Here is a 16,883-nt window from a genome sequence, read left to right on the forward strand (position 1 = left end):
CTTCCTCGTGGACCTACTTGCGGATTATACCAGTGTCAGTCTACCTTATGGGGATTATGCGGTCGACACACACTGAAATTTTTCACCTTAATCCCATGTCCAACGCACTGACTTGTCTTTTTGTGTGCTTTTTTTCTAACACCTTAACTAACGTCCATAAGTATATCATGCACTGGTGCGATGCTCACGCACCTTATATCTTATCTCAGGTACCATGTGTAAATATGTAGATAATTTGTTATTTGTTTTTTCTTGTTTGATATCCTTTCCCCCCTTGCCCCCCCCTCTCTTCTTCTTGCCTTTCTTTCTTCTATGGAAATAACGATACGATGGGAACTATGCACAGAAACAAATTTCACCCACTTAACTTCTGTAAACCTGTGATCAATAAAGCTGATTCTGATTTGTATGCATAACAGCCATTCAAGATGTGTGACAGTGTTTCAGTGACCTGTTTGTGTGGTCTGGTGCAAGCAATGAGGGACCTGAGTGGAGGGGAACCAGATGGAAAGATTGAGTCTGGTGGTTTGGCTTTTACTGTGAATTTGATGATGTCCTCATCAGTGCAGTGTCCTTAAGGAATGTGGAACACACACACACACACACACACACACACACACACACACACACACACACACACACACACACACACACACACACACATACTAATTCTGCCCAGCTGTCACAAACACATGTCCAGATAGACACAATGAAAGTGTATTTATAATTTACATGATATTAGAAATATAGTATAGCATTTAGACACACCAGAGCTGTTTTGACTTTTTGCAATGCATATTTATTCATAAGGACAGCATGAAGTATCAAGCTAAGATAAATTTAGTAGGTAAATGCACTCCAATAGAAACATTGTTTAATGTGAGAGACAACTAGCAGGCTAGTTAGTATTTACTTCATCAAATGGCAAAACAGGAAGTGAGAGGAGGGCTGACAGAAACTGGATGATCAGCCTTCCTGTTGAGGACCGCTTGGAGGACCCCTTGGACCGTCATATCCTCTTGGATCGTCATATCCCCTGGGTTTGTCAAATCTCTCTGGGATATCTCTCCTCCTAAGATTGAAATTGACCATTTTATTTGGCATAACTATATACAGCATATGACTCATTATTTCTTCTTCTTCTTCTTCTTCTTCTTATTGTTATCATTATTATTGGTAGTAGTAGGGCGTAATAGTACTGCAAGCAATGGTGTAACTGAAGTGCTGGTACCAAGAAATATTTACCTGCGACCAAAATGACGCACGGCTGTGTGTGAGAGAATGCAAATAAAATGTCAACACACATCACAGCAATGCAACGTTACTATAATAATAAACAATTATAATAAGTATTGCTTCTACGATGTCCTGATCCCTTTAGTAATATTTAAAGCAGACATGAATTATTCCTTTTTGTTTTCTTTTTTGTGTTTTATTTATGTATTTAATTATTTTGCGGGGGGGGGGGGGGGGTCTCATGAGGATCCATTTGGTTACATTTGTAAAACTCCTAGGCCCTAGCCTAGGAGTTTTACAAATGTAACCAAATGGATCCTCATGAGAAATGTAATCCAGTTTAAATTTTAAACCACGTTTTATATTGAGGATGTTTATAGGCACATGCCTGGGCCAGGGGAAAGTATATTGCTATCCTATCTCTGAACCATGAGCACCGACGTGCTCATCAGGAACAGTTAGGGGTTAGGTGTCTTGCTCAAGAACACTTGAGGAGCCTGGGTTTCGAACCAGGAACCTTCCAATTCCTAAGTGGCCACTCTACCTCCTGAGCCAGTGCTGCCCAATGTTGGACACAGAAGATACTAATGGCAACCTCCTGAACATCAATGCTGGCTCAAATAATCTTAAAAACTGAAGTAGTAGATTTTTTTTACCTTGATAAGAGTTGACAACAAAGAACTAAAGTTAGGTTAGTGAAGGTTTTACCTGATTTTATGCCATGGTGTGCAAGACCTGCTAGCCACGTCCAAATCCCCTCTGCTGGTTCAGGTTGCAGGACCACCAGCAGCAGTAGCACAGAAAAGACTGCAGCAAGCCTCATCCTAAAATCAAGAACCAAACACATAAAGATGGCCTTTGGTTAAATCGGTTTGATCATTTTCAATTCATTTTCATGACGCAAATGAATGTGTGTGTGTGTGTGTGTGTGTGTGTGTGTGTGTGTGTGTGTGTGTGTGTGTGTGTGTGTGTGTGTGTGTGTGTGTGTGTGTGTGTGTGTGTGTGTGTGTGTGAAATGCTTGAAATTGTATGACACCAGAATGTATTATAAACATAATATATTTATAATAATTGGTAAAAATATTATTTACAGAAACCAAGTCATAAATAAGAAATAAATCTAAATGGAAATAATTAAATTCATCAAAGAAATCAAGGATTTAATAATATTCTCTAAAATCTGCTATTTAATTCTGTCAAATAATATGTTATATCATAATGAAGGCTACACTACAAATAGGCAAGCTGGCCTACATCTCTAGTGATTGTACACAAATATGCACACAAATATAAAACATAAAAATGCCATTAGCAATTATTTCTTACCTTTCCACAGATTCAGTCTAAACAAAAACTGATATCAAAGGCAGTGAAGAAGAATGCTGTGTATGATGGTTGAGAGATTCATGTGCCTTATTTATATGAGCCAGAATCGTGTTTTATACTGTAGGCAGGCTGTTTATCTCTTGTGGCTTTGGGCTTGTTTAGTCATTGTTTGTGTGTATTTGTGTGTATTTGTGTGTGTTTGTGTGTTTGTGTGTTTGTGTGTTTGAATGATTGTTTGAATCATTGCATTTTGCAACACAGGGTGTGGACACATGAGGCCTTATCTCAATGCATATGTTTTTGGGTCTTTCCTTCCTCCAACGGTACTTCCTCCTTCTAGCATGGAGACTCAACACTCTAAAACAGCGGTTCTCAACCTGTGAGCCGGGGCCCACTGGTGGGCCGCAAGGGTATTGCAAGTGCACCCCCAAATAGTTGGCAAAACACTAAGATTTTAATGATAATATAACATTAATATAAAATAATAATTGACTTTGACAAGTGCACACGCTCTGAAAATGCACGTGGCCTGAGACAGGGCCGGCGGGCGGACGCGCAGGCATACCGTTTCTCCGATCCACACCAAACTTGGCACAAATACTGTTCAGGGGTCTGCCATAGAACTAGGTTTGAAGGCAGTAGTGGTCGTAGCGACCTGAAAATCTAGTTGTTGAAAATCTCAATTTGGATAGTTATTCTTTTTCTAGAAGTCACTTGAATGGCTTTCACAGTTGGGAGATCCAGAACATACAGTAAATGCAAACTTGCAATACTGTACAGTACGTACAGGACTATGCAAGCTGGTCAACTTGTATGCATGTTTCAAATGACCCTACTGAAATAGAAAATAATATGAAAATAAATATGAAAATGTTATAGAATATATAACTCCTGTCCTGTGCACATACAGTAGCATTCACTGTCGATGTGTGTGTGTGTGTGTGTGTGTGTGTGTGTGTGTGTGTGTGTGTGTGGGGGGTCTAGATACCATGTTTTTCAGTTCTCTCACATGCACGCACGCACCCATGCACGCAAGCAAGCACGCAAGCACACACACACACACACACACACACGCACGCACGCACGCACGCACGCACGCACACACACACACACACGCACAAGCACACGCGCGCACACACACACACACACAGAGTCAAAGGACTTGGGATTGACTCAGCAACAGCATTGTCTAACAGCACAAGTCAACTGTTTAAATTAAAGTTTAGGCATTAGTTTCTATGCATCTTTGTCTTTTGTTTTTCTTTTTGAGTGTTTAGTCGTCAACAGAATGGATAGCGAGAGAAACTAAAACCAAGAAACAGAGAAATGGAGACAAAGCTAAAGACAAAATAATAAAATTCTATTCTATTCTTTGTTACATCTCTGGAGAAACATCTTTTCTTGGGTGGGTAGATAGCTTCTCAAAAGAATTGACACACGCACGCACGCACGCGCGCACACACAACATGCGCTCCCACTATCTCCTGTGTTTACCCCTACCGTTGTTGTCTCCTTAAATGCACTCTGCATCTCACACACCTCTCTGACAGCCTCTCAACTGAATCTCTTCACTTTCTTCTTTTCATGTGGTACAGAGGAGGCAATGTGACATGTCACAATGATTCTGCATTCTTATATTCTATCAGTCCATTACCACAAGCTGGTGCACAAAGCCCACCAAGTGTACACTTGTCCCACTGAAAAAGGAAATTATATCATGCCCTCCTGCCAACCTATCACAGTACACCCGGTCTAGTGCATAGTGTCAAAATAATCATCTCCCTTCTACTAACCCAGTCCAGTGTTGTTGTTTTTTTTTACTTTTAACCACTTACTATATTCCCATAGATTGATGCAATTTGAAAAAGTTTTCACCTACACTATGATGACATGTCCAAAATAGGGCCACCGGGTTGAGTGGTTTACTTGTCTTTTATTGTTTCTCTCATTTTAGGCAATTGAGCTGTTGATCTGAGCTTCAGGCAATTCTGCCACAGTCACTATGACTTCTTGATTTTGTTGATTGAAATGATGGTGCAAGATGTTTTTTTTAAGATAATCTGTTATCAGTTGTTGCAGCAAAAGTATTGTGAAAGGTATTGGTGAGGTTTTTTTTTTAATAAAAAGGTTTTGAAAGAAGATAACTCAACTCACACATCTCAGGTCAGTTTATTTGCATGTAAGGAATTGACCATCATAAATGGTAAATAGTGCATTTATATAACGCTTTTATCCAAAGCGCTTTACATACATTGTGCGTTACATTCACCCATTCACACACCGATGGCAGAGGAAACCATGCAAGGCCAAACCAACCTGCTCATCGGGAGCAATTAGGGGTTCAGCGTCTTGCTCAAGGACACTTCGACACTAACTCTGGCGGAGCCAGGGATTGAACTGGGAACCTCACGGTTCCCATCCGGCTGCTCTATCCCATCCGGCCGTTCTACCGGCCACTCTACCCCTGAGCCACTGCCGCCCCATAATATAACAAGAACAAGAAACAATATGTGGTCTACTAGATGTATTATATGCACACAAAATAAAAAAACAATTCAACAGGAGTATCCGGCAGAAAAAGTATAATAAATACTATTACATGTCCTGTTGCTACAGTGGCTCTAAATGCCACTTCTGGAGAGAATGCATTCCATGGTATCGTCCCTGATGATATCTCCAACAAGTTCTGGGTCCTCTGGCCCCCCAATGACAGACCTTCTAAAAACCTGTCTGAAGCTTGCCTCTCATGCCTACAAGCTGGTTCGATCCATCTGGTCCTCCCCAATTAAGAATTATTGCTAAAATCATGTGTCCAGTCTTTTCAGTAGAAAATGATTCCTGCTTTTGTGTCGAAGCAGCTCATTATCTTGCAAGGGAGCAGCACAGTAGCCTCCCTTCATAATGCATAATGCATAATTTCCCCGTGTCATTGTTTCGCACTAAACACAACAACAACATATCAATGTCACTAACAACACAAGCCACAACGCGTGCAATTAATTTACGGGTGCAGTAGGCTACTTTTCACTGCTCACCACACATTTGCCTTCTCTGAGCATAATTAATTGCGGCCAGCACAAGCTCACAACATTACGGTCGACCATGGTGTTCCTTAGCGTCACCGCCGACCACCACCGAACGACACCGAAACACCGCGAGCCGGACAACATTTCGAGTACACCATTTTGTTCCCTTTAGCGTGAGCGCCACAAGGAGAATCAACGTTGCCAGGTTGCGCGCGAGAAATAAGCAATCGGGTCTGTGAATTTTCCTCCATTTGCCTCCATTCCTCCTCGCCACGGGGAGCGAGAGAAAGACAGAGACAGAGACTGTGTGTGTGTGTGTGTGTGTGTGTGTGTGTGTGTGTGTGTGTGTGTGTGTGTGTGTGTGTGTGTGTGTGTGTGTGTGTGTGTGTGTGTGTGTGTGTGTGTGTGTTCCAGCTCGCTCAAAGTCGCTTACAAGTCGCTTACAATAACAGGACATGGCAACACTGGCCTATGACAGAGAGACACGGGGAGAAAAATCTCAATTTGGATAGTGAAACAAGCAACCAGGTTTATGAAAAAACAACAGAGAGAGAGAGGGAGAGACGAGACGGTGGATCTATATAAATACTATACATATGAATATGGATATTGTATGGATATTTACATATATTCCATATATACATGTTATATAGTATTACACGAGAGAAAGACGGTGGATCTATATAAATAATATACATATGAATATGGATATTTCTATAGATTCTATATATGTTATTATATATAAATAAATTACACATTAAAATCATTATTGCAATAAACTGTTAGATATCATAATGTTAGACATTAAAATAATATGTATTAATATGTATATTATATCTTATACTAAATAATAATAAATATTGTATTAATGATGTTATATATTATATTAGATTATATATTATTACATATAATAATATATTATTATATCATAATGTTATATGCTGTATTCCGCGCAGCGGATGGGTTCTCGGGGCGCTTCGAGAATCTAGTTACAGTACAATGTGAGGTCTCTCCGATCCTCTAACCAAGGGCTGCTGGTTATGATTTAAACTGAATGGGTCCTTCTCAAAGAGAACTTAAAGGGTAATACCACTCATTTTCAACATTGCCAATGCACGCAGTCACGCAGTCACACACACACACACACACACACACACACACACACACACACACACACACACACACACACACACACACACACACACACACACACACACACGCACACTTCCACACACACACACACACACACACACACACACACACACACACACACACACACACACACACACACACACACACACACACACACACACACACACACACACACACACACGGACACGGACACGGACGGACACACACACACACACACACACACACAGAAATATTTAGATTTGTATAGATATATTTACATATATGACCTATTTTATACAATACTAAGAATGCACAAAGCACTAAGTTCACGTAAGTTTATAATTTTGGCTGTATTTTTTCTGAAAATTTAATTTTCAAGTAAAATATTAAGACAGCGTACCCCAGCCTTGACGATCTTGCAGGATTATGCAAAGGCTAAAATGTAACTTAGATAGCATGTTATGTAGACAGATGCCAGGTCAGGTACAGTACTGTATACAATCTTGGATTTATATGAGGGGGGGGGGGGGTATTCTGAACAGTGTATGTGGGTTTAAACTTACAGATCGGTGTGTTTAGTTCATTAAATGATTAGAAAAGTACAGTGTTTTTACATTGTTCAAAGAGCTAGGTGTAAGGAGAATTAGGCATTCGGCGACACGGAAGAAATCAAATTGTGTTTCATCACTGCATTTTCCCTCTTTCCCACCCTAGGTAAAGAATGGGTTTGATCTGTGCATGTGTGATAATGAAATATTTCCCAATGTGGTACAACAGTTGAACATGAATCATGCCTTGTCATTGCATTTTGTAATGTACGGTATGTGGACACTCATAATCTCTAATCTCAAAGTAACGTCTAACTGTCAGTTTGTGACCCCAATGCAGTTCACAAAGTGCTTCCTCCTTTTATCACTTCCTCCCGTTCTCCTGTCCCAAAAGCTAAGACAGAATACACTCAGCAATCTTCCGGGTATCTTTAGAATGCATCTGAAGAATAATATCCACTTGATCCAGAAAAGGTTTGATTGAAGTAAACTACAGCAACTGGTTCTCCACCTTTTCTGGACCAAGGCCCCTCTTGAAAATCATGAAAGCATTCGTGCTTATTTTAATGATCTATCAATCGATTGTTTTCTGGTTTGGATCAATTAAACTAAGTTAGTATATTCTGTAAGTGTCACACAGTCATTGCAAATGAAAACCTGTTCCAGAGTCCCTATCCATCATTCTAAGTTGTGTAAGTGATTGTACCATTGCTCCATCACCATGGATTATCATGTTGTGTGAATCTAAGGGCCATATTTTCGGGAAACAGGCGAACTGTGTGAAGTGCAGACAATAGTGTGGCAGGTGGGGCGTGACGACAGCCTTTTGGTGTTTTTCTGGCCCAGAGAGTGGCAGAGAACTCACACGGCACACAGTGGTGAGATAGGCTGGTTAGGCTGAATATACTGGCAGTGTATCTGTTACAGGTGGTTTCAATCATGGGTTCGCATGGGCATGTACAGTAGTGGACCCAAAGTGGACCCTGAGTAGACATAGAGGACAATGAGGTCTGCATATGGTGTGGCTCCGAAAGGGTGTCTACAACTGTGTGTGTGTGTGTGTGTGTGTGTGTGTGTGTGTGTGTGTGTGTGTGTGTGTGTGTGTGTGTGTGTGTGTGTGTGTGTGTGTGTGTGTGTGTGATGCCGCTACATCACAGTCCCCACAAATGTCGACTGTGGGGTTGGTGATGTCTGATTTAAGCAGTCACACTTGGCCTGAGTTAAACTAATTATACCCTGAGCTGTGTGCATCACACATGTTGATTCATGTGTGATGCACGCAGAATAAATTAGCCATCCTCTCACACACACACACACACACACACACACACACACACACACACACACACACACACACACACACACACACACACACACACACACACACACACACACACACACACACACACACACACACACACATTTAACATCTTTATTTGCGTTCACATTTAACAAGAAATTCTTGAACACAAACAATAGTAGATGCGCAAACTTGGTAAAACTCAACAACAAGTATTTCAGGATTCAGATCACGGGAACAGGAAGCATCGCCTCCTCCATACGTATAGGGCGACTGCCAATTATCACAGACACTGAACAGAATTTTGCCAATGCCTTAGCTCTTGGCTTGGGCATTCCTGCAATCTGCAGGCCTCTCACGACTGATTTATGGACATTACTGAGGCTTCCAAATATGAACACAAGCTGTTTACATTTGTAACCAAGTTGTATAATAGCATCCTTAAGACGTTGGTACTTAAGCACCTTGGTAAGGAATGCCTCTTCCAGGCTGTGGTCAAATGTACATGCCACTTCCAAAATGGTCACTTCTCTACAAACACACACACACACACACACACACACGCACACACGCACACGCGCACACGCGCACACGCACACACGCACACACACACACACACACACACACACACACACACACACACACACTCAGGGAGAGCCTCTGTCATGACAGGTTGTTTTATTTGCTCTTGTTTGGGACTTATTTCTATGTTAACTTACCTCACTGTTATGACTGAATATTTATCCAATGGATCAGTAGAGACGTATCATTACTATCAGATTTGCAGGTCAGTTGTGATGCTACAAGGAGTATTTTTAGGAGCCATGCTATTTCTTCACAGCAGTGTCAATCTGGGGAACCAAACAAGGCACATTTAGTTCGATGCTATATGTAAAGTATTTGGTGGCCTTATCCGTCGCTGCACTCCTGTTCAGCCCATCACCACCTACACTTGTGATTTGTGTGCTCGCCATCAATCAGAATGAGAACAGGTTAATAGGATGACTGACCCCGCAGGCTGTATACAGCTTGCTCAGCAGGTCTGCATGTACAGTACCAACAAACCTGACTCTTGCAAACCAAACTCAACAGCTCTCAGCTGTACACAGATCATAAAACCGCCCATATTACTTACTGAGTGCTATTGACTATGCAGCGTCAGAGACTGTAAGGCTGGGGAAAACGATGAATGACTGTGATATGTTTTGTGTTAATCAGGGCTGTATTGGAGCTTTGTGGGTGAATACTGAATAAGATAGAAGTTCACAATGAGAGAGAGAGATTTTTTTATTTTTTTATTTATGATTGATTGTCCATTATCCATTGATTGTCCATTATCCATTGCCTCATTGGGAAAAGTACCTTTTCCCCCTTCAGAGACGCTTGGAGGCAGCCAACACATTAGGCCTGATACAGGGAAAGAGTCAACATTATGCAACAGAGGTATTGCGATGTGTAGTTTAGTGCGACATCTATGGCTGAATGTTGTCTATTACAACTTGAAGCATTTTCTTCTTCTTTATTTTTTGACCATACCAAGGCTTGACAAAGGCCGTGGGGGGGGTGGGAGTGGCATTAATGAGGTATGGGTGGAGTTAAGGCAATATGTGGGTGAGGGGTTGTTGGCTGGCGGGTGGGAGGTATGAGGGGTGAGGCGGGTTATGGCGGTATGGGGATATGGGAAGCCTTTCAGATAGGACAGGGCCAAACGACCGATGGGTGTTTTTTTTTCTAGTTAAAAAAAACCCTACACTAATTTTGATGGAAATTGTGTTATAGTGTGTGGAAAAAAGTGTACCACCGAATTTAAGCTTGACAGATACGCTGTGTTCCGTGAATCCTTTTGAGTTGTGACGGAGCTCAATATTGACAACTACTCTCCATTGAGCAGAACCGTGGTGGAAAGTAACAAGTACAATTAGTAAGGCCTATGTACTTTACTTAAAGGTTTTTTTTTTTTTTTTAATGTTTTTTTTGGGGTTTTATAACCTCAATTACACCCAAAAAATCTGAACTTTGAACATTCAGTGGATTTTCTGTAGTCTGGGGTTTTCTGAATAATTAGGCTGAAAAGTAATCTGAGCTTGGCCTTCGACAGTGAGGTCACTGTCGATTAATCCCGCCCACTCTCCTCCTCGCCCCTCCCCTCCCCTATCCTTTCCTTTGGGGGGGGGGCGGAGCAGAGGCGATGATTGACAGGCAAAATCCCTCACCAGCGACACCCGCAGGCAAAGATTTATTTTTTCATTGCAGTTGAAAAGGCTTTAGAAATGTGAGAGAAAAACACCTGCCATGGATCAATGCAGTGGAATTTTTTGTTAAAACTTTCTATACACGTTTGAAGGACCATGACAAAGACTTTTAATGTGTGGTAAAACTGAACGTCATGAAACCTTTAAGTACAATTTTGAGGTACGTACGTACGTGCGTGCGTGCGTGCGTGCGTGCGTGCGTGCGTGCGTGCGTGCGTGCGTGCGTGCGTGCGTGCGTGCGTGCGTGCGTGCGTGCGTGCGTGCGTGCGTGCGTGCGTGCGTGCGTGCGTGCGTGCGTGTGTGTGTGCGAGTCTGATTGCACACATACTGTACGAGCAAGTGAGTGTGAAAATATTGAGTGCAAGAGAGAAAGAAAAACACTGAAAGACAGAAAGAGAGAGAGAGAGAGAAAGAGAGAGAGAGAGAGAGAGAGAGAGAGAGAGAGAGAGAGAGAGAGAGAGAGAGAGAGAGACTCCCACTGAGAGAGTAAACACACCCTCGTCCAAGCAGCCAGTAGAGGCCTGTCATCAGTGGTAAGAAGCAAACACAGCAGGTGGGGAAAGAAATATTTATTTCACAGGGCAGATTTGATTAATTCCGAACAAATAATTTATAGATTGAGGACTGCAGCAGTGGAGAGACCAGAAATAAAACTTAAATTGGATTGAATTAAAACAAATACAGAGAAATGAAAGTGCACAGTAAAATATGGAGTGTTCCTTTTAACTAATAACTAGGAATTATTGCTAAGGCATAAATAATCAAATCCATTGATTTCCTATACTTTTGTATTGTAGCACTGCACCAAGCATAATATTTTGGAGTGGTTGTCCATGATAGCATCCAGCTTACTCGCTATAGACCAATTATTTGTTTACCAACATTGAGGCTGGACGCACAGGTGACTGTTTCATGTAATCAATTCCCAACAGATCCGGTTCGCTGGTTTCAGTTCATTCATCCTCCACACTGTAAGAAAAACAGCATCTGAAAGTTTGATGGGATGCATTTTTTTTTTACACGTGAGACTGTGACCACTTTAACATCGCATCTTATGAGCGGTGGAGTTCATTTGGTGCCGGCCTGCGAGCGCATACTGGTTCTTATCAGTGTGACGTTGTCTGTTAAGGGGTCTATACGCACCTTCATCACCTACTCCACCTCCTCCAGCCCGTCCAGGGTATCTCCAACGAGAGAGCCTATATCTTCATATAATTGGTCCTCACTAATGCTCATTATAATATGGTACCATTTCTGTCTACTCGGTCTGTGTCTCAGAGGAGGGCTGTGGACAGTTCAGAAACCCGCCTACCAGTGACATCATCAATGGGGAATCCAAGCAAATAGTAACGGCAGGCTTTCTATTCCTGGAATGTTATAATGTTATAATGGTGTTATATCGTTGTTCTCGTGTTAATAAAAATCGAAATAAAAAAAGGGAGATCTTGATTGGATTGGAGAGCCAGCGAAGACGTCTCTGTTTAAGGAGTGCGTACATGGATGGTATTTTTGTATTTAAACAGCCTCTCCTACTGTATCATTTAACTGTTTTTCTGCATATTCCACATATTGGAACAATATTTAACAGGAGTAAAGTAAGGAGTAAATCAACCAAACAGCAGAACTGCACACAATGCAGCCTCTCAAACCTGCCGTTGCAGATGTTTCAGCTAATTAGATGTTGAATTCTTCACGCTTGAAAGCGATTTGCTGCCCGCAAAAAGTTTACAATACAACAATATTCTTTGTATCTTTGACTGACACAAACTCAATACTTCTGTCTCCTCCCTCATGGTCCGTCATCCTCCTTAATCCTTTTGACCCACAGACTTGCCCGTCGATGTAATAATAATTCTGCACGGGGCGTTGCTTAAACATTACAGATCTAGCTTGTAGATCTGTTCTTTTTTCGCATGTAACAACCTCCTACCTTGGCGCTTGACTGGGTTCCTCTACGCAGCTGGACGGACCCACTGCGCTCAAATGACGCTGAGAACAGAGAGAGCTAAATCCCCAAAACAAATCCTGTTCATTGTAACACAGTAACGCAGCAGTTTCTCATATCCCAACTGCTCCAGCAGAGCCTCTGTGATTCTAACAGTCAAAGGTAAATTATACAGAGTGTGTGTGTAGATGCCAATAATCCATTATACCCTACCCGTTAATTCTGTACATGAGAATGCATTGCTAGTGAACTTGGCGAGCTAAATGGGGGCATATCGTGCTATTTCTTTCTGCAGGGTTCAGGCACAGTGTGGCAATCTGTCTAAACTTAGGGGGGATTACTGCTCGCTAATTAAATTCAGCTCACGATGAGCTCAAGCCATATCAGTTTCATTATCAGCGTCTTGGCGAACAACAGCTGCATTGTCATGGCCAGCGCATGCTAACGGATTATTCAAAAGTTTTTCTCTACCCAACGTGTCATGCACACTCCAATGTATGACAGTGCTTTGCATTGCTATTATAAGCCCTCAAAGTGTCCATTTAAACTGAGTATAAATCCTCTACACATCCTCTTGCACATATACAGTAGATAAATGTACTGTACGCACAGCTTGCAGGCCCATGGGGCGTCTGGATAACAGCTTATATTTGTATTAAAACAAACCCCACTTCCTCTGTGTTCTTACTCTTTCCTGTATCCCATGACTCTTAACCATTTGAACCCCAGCTTGGCTATTCTGGGGGGAACATTCGCCAAAAATAGCAGACACGTATTGAGCTTGTATATCGGCATTTTTTTGGTGAAGAGATTTGGTGTATGGAAAAAAGTGGCCCGAGTACAGTTGTAACTCAAGTCTGTTTCACTAAGACTAGAGGGTTTAAGTGGTTCCATTCTTTCTTTCTTTTTCCCCCCTCTGCATCTGCCTTTCCTGCACACGCGCGTGCAGTGCACACACACACACATACGCACGCACGCATACGGCAATGTGAAGCACTAACTACTGAATATCGATCACGCTTCCTGTGTGAGGACTCACTATAATATATATATAAGGGCCCTACAGAGACACCAGGGCCCTATTTTAGGTAAACACGTGATCCTGTATGACACAGATGTTTGGTATTGTATGGACTGGAGAAGGGCAGAGTACCCGCGGCGAAGTAGCAAGATGGGTTGGATTAGGCTGAGTATATTATCACTACATGTGTTGCAGGTGGATTAGATTATGAATAATTAACTTTCAATGCACTGCACTCACACAGTGTGTGCTGTTCATTTCCACTGTGGCATGGAAGACACAGAACAATAATATCCTGAGGCAGTGAAGGCCCTTAACTCCTTATCATCAGTTCGGACTATTAATTAAACCATTTAAACCCTATATACTCCCCTACCCTCCCAGGGGTCTATACTTGGTGTCTTGGTCCCCTCCTTTTTTTACTCTATACCATGTCTTCTGAAAACAGCTGATCTCTCAGCGTGTTGCCAAATATTTTCCTATTATGACATTCCCAGAATAGTGCTTAACTTGTGTCCCTATTGGGGTTTCCTTTTAATGCAGCAGTCACTTGTTGTGTGTTATTTATGCACCTGTCCATGGGAAATGTTGTCAGTAAAACGGGGTTGATATGCCGAATATGTTTTGAATAGCCTACAGTGGACTATGAAAGGCAAAGGTCTGGACAGTCCGCTCTTCATTCGTAAGCACCTTAATACACAGTTCGATGATGCCCGGCAAAGGTAGATCGGTAGACCTGGTCCAAACGGGCAGACAGCGCAAATCGTTGTCCCCAAAACACCATACACATGCAGGCAGGGAAAATCATTCTACTTTGCCTTTGGAAATGGTTAATTCACCCATCATCTACTGCAAGCCTCATGACAATCTGCTTGCCCCAAAATAGGGCCCCCCTAATAGTCTAAAAGCCTCACTATAGCCAGTCAGTTGGAACTCCACGCAAAAATCCAGTCAGTAGTTTTTGGAGATGAAACCAAACATGTGGAAACAGTATAAACCGGCTAACCGTTTCATTAAAAGTACAAAAAGGAAAGGGAGCCATTCCAGTTGATTTAAACTTAGATTTAGAGATTGAATTAAGACAGACAGACAGACAGACAGACAGACAGACAGACAGACAGACAGACAAATACTGTAAGTAGACGGACAGAGAAGTGCTTACAAGGATCAAGGACGAGCCCCTCTCTGTTGGCTCAGTAGAGACTAGGACGTGGAGATATCACTGGATGGAGAGAGAAAAAACTATCAGCTATGTTATGTTTTTTTTAGCTTATTTTTTGCCCTTTATCCTGTTCTGTCCTGTCACCTGCTCGCTTACCAATGTAATCATTAATCTTGTTGATTCTCCCTTCTTTCCCCATCTTTTGCTGTTCTTTCTCCTCTCCACCCTCTTTTACCATTCTTTCAGCATTCCCCCCCCCCCCCCCACCTCCCCCCTCTCTCTCGTCTGTGATAGCTCAACTATTGGAAATACTACAATCTCTCAATTCATTTCTTTGGCTGATACTGTAGTTGAGGTTTGTCTCTTGCCTGCACCCCTTAAGGCAAGGCAAGTCTATTTGTGCAGCACTTTTCACAAGGCAAGGCAATCCAAAGTGCTTTACACAAAGAAACATTAAGAATTGAGACAAGAGACAGAGCATTAAGACAAAAGAAACAGTGTATTTTCACAAACGTTCAGCATTGGGTAGCCTATTAGCTCTTGTGAGTCGCACCACAGTCCCCTTGCTGCTAGCAGGTATTCTTCACACATTTTAGCGCTATAGCATAATTTAGCATGTGTGATGAGCCCCAAACCACAGGTGGTGAGAGCGGTAGCAGTGTCTCACCTCCGTTCCAAGCTTCCATTCTAATTGGAGAACAGCACTGCAACCCAGAATCACACTCAGACAGCCCATCAGGAGCACTGGGACATTTCCTGGTGGCCTGAGGGTCGTTTTGGTCTGCCGTGAACAGTGACGACGATAATATACACAACACAACTAGAAAAGTGCTCTCCGCAGAGAGCATACCTCTACCACTTAGCAACGTGTGCTGTGTTTGTGACCAGATTTGCACTGTGTAACTAGTATAGCGCCTTGTGTTCGCACCGTGCGCTATTCATCGTCTAAATAGGGCCTCACGATGTCTTGTGGGTCGCACGAAATGTCCGGTTGCAGTGAGGGCATGTGATGGCTGAAGGATGGCTGGGTGAGAGGGAGGAACTGGCTCTGGTTTTGCGGAGCTGTCGCTTCAGTTCAGCTTCATGGATGAGTCATCTCATATGGAAGGCATTGAGCTGCTTTGCATGCCGGCTATACACAGTCCATGTCTCACAGGCATACAGCAGGGAGGGGAGGACAACAGCACGGTAGACTTTCAGTTTAGGGCTGAGCCCTCTACACTCCCAGACAGAAGTGTGAAGTCTGCCGAAGGCGGCGCTTCTATGGGCTACCCTGTGCATGACCTCCTCATCGATGTTGCCCACGCGAGATAGGGTGCTACCTAAGTAGACAAACTTTTCAGCAGCTTTAAGGTGTTCACCATTTACGCTGATGAGGGGCTCAGTGTACAGGGCTCCAGGAGCAGGTTGGTACATCACCTCGGTTTTCTTTGTGCTGATGGTAAGGCCAAAGTCTGTGCATGCTGTAGCGAGGTTATTCATGCTCAGCTGCATTTCTAGCTGGTTGGAAGCATTCAATGCGCAGTCGTCTGCAAAGAGGAAGTCGCAAACAGTGGTCATCTGCACTTTGGTCTTTGCCTGGAGTCTTCGCAGATTGAACAGCTTGCCATCAGTGCGGTAGCGCAGGTCGATCCCCATGTCCCTAGACCGGAAGGCATCTGTCAGCATGGCTGAGAACATCATGCTGAAGAGAGTGGGTGCCAGAACACAGCCTTGCTTGACTCCATTTCCCACTTGGAAGGGCTCAGAGGATGTGCCGTTGTCTTGGACTCGTGCCTGCATTCCATCGTGGAATTCACGGACCATGTTGATAAAGATGTTAGAACAGCCGAACTTTGACATGATCTTCCAGAGGCCCTCGCGGCTAACAGTGTCAAAAGCCTTTGTCAGATCTACAAAGGTGGAGTATAGACTGACGTTCTGCTCTCTGCACTTC

General features: G+C 42.7%; 1 protein-coding gene and 1 long non-coding RNA gene across 3 annotated transcripts in view; one reads left to right on the forward strand and one right to left on the reverse strand.

Moving 5' to 3' along the window:
- LOC308103841 (exostosin-1) overlaps positions 1 to 16,883 on the forward strand; it is a gene marked incomplete at both ends in the record, with an annotated part of 287,013 nt that overhangs the window by 139,738 nt on the left and 130,392 nt on the right. The window lies entirely within an intron of this gene.
- On the reverse strand, positions 777 to 2,697 carry LOC308103313. Its single transcript, XR_013934720.1, has 4 exons — positions 2,563 to 2,697; positions 1,945 to 2,060; positions 1,246 to 1,267; positions 777 to 1,072 (listed from the first exon to the last, which is right to left on the reverse strand). It is a non-coding gene; the product is annotated as an uncharacterized lncRNA (long non-coding RNA).

This window comes from Gymnoscopelus braueri (genome assembly GCF_963280865.1).
Source record: "Gymnoscopelus braueri genome assembly, chromosome: 16".
NCBI lineage: Eukaryota > Metazoa > Chordata > Actinopteri > Myctophiformes > Myctophidae > Gymnoscopelus > Gymnoscopelus braueri.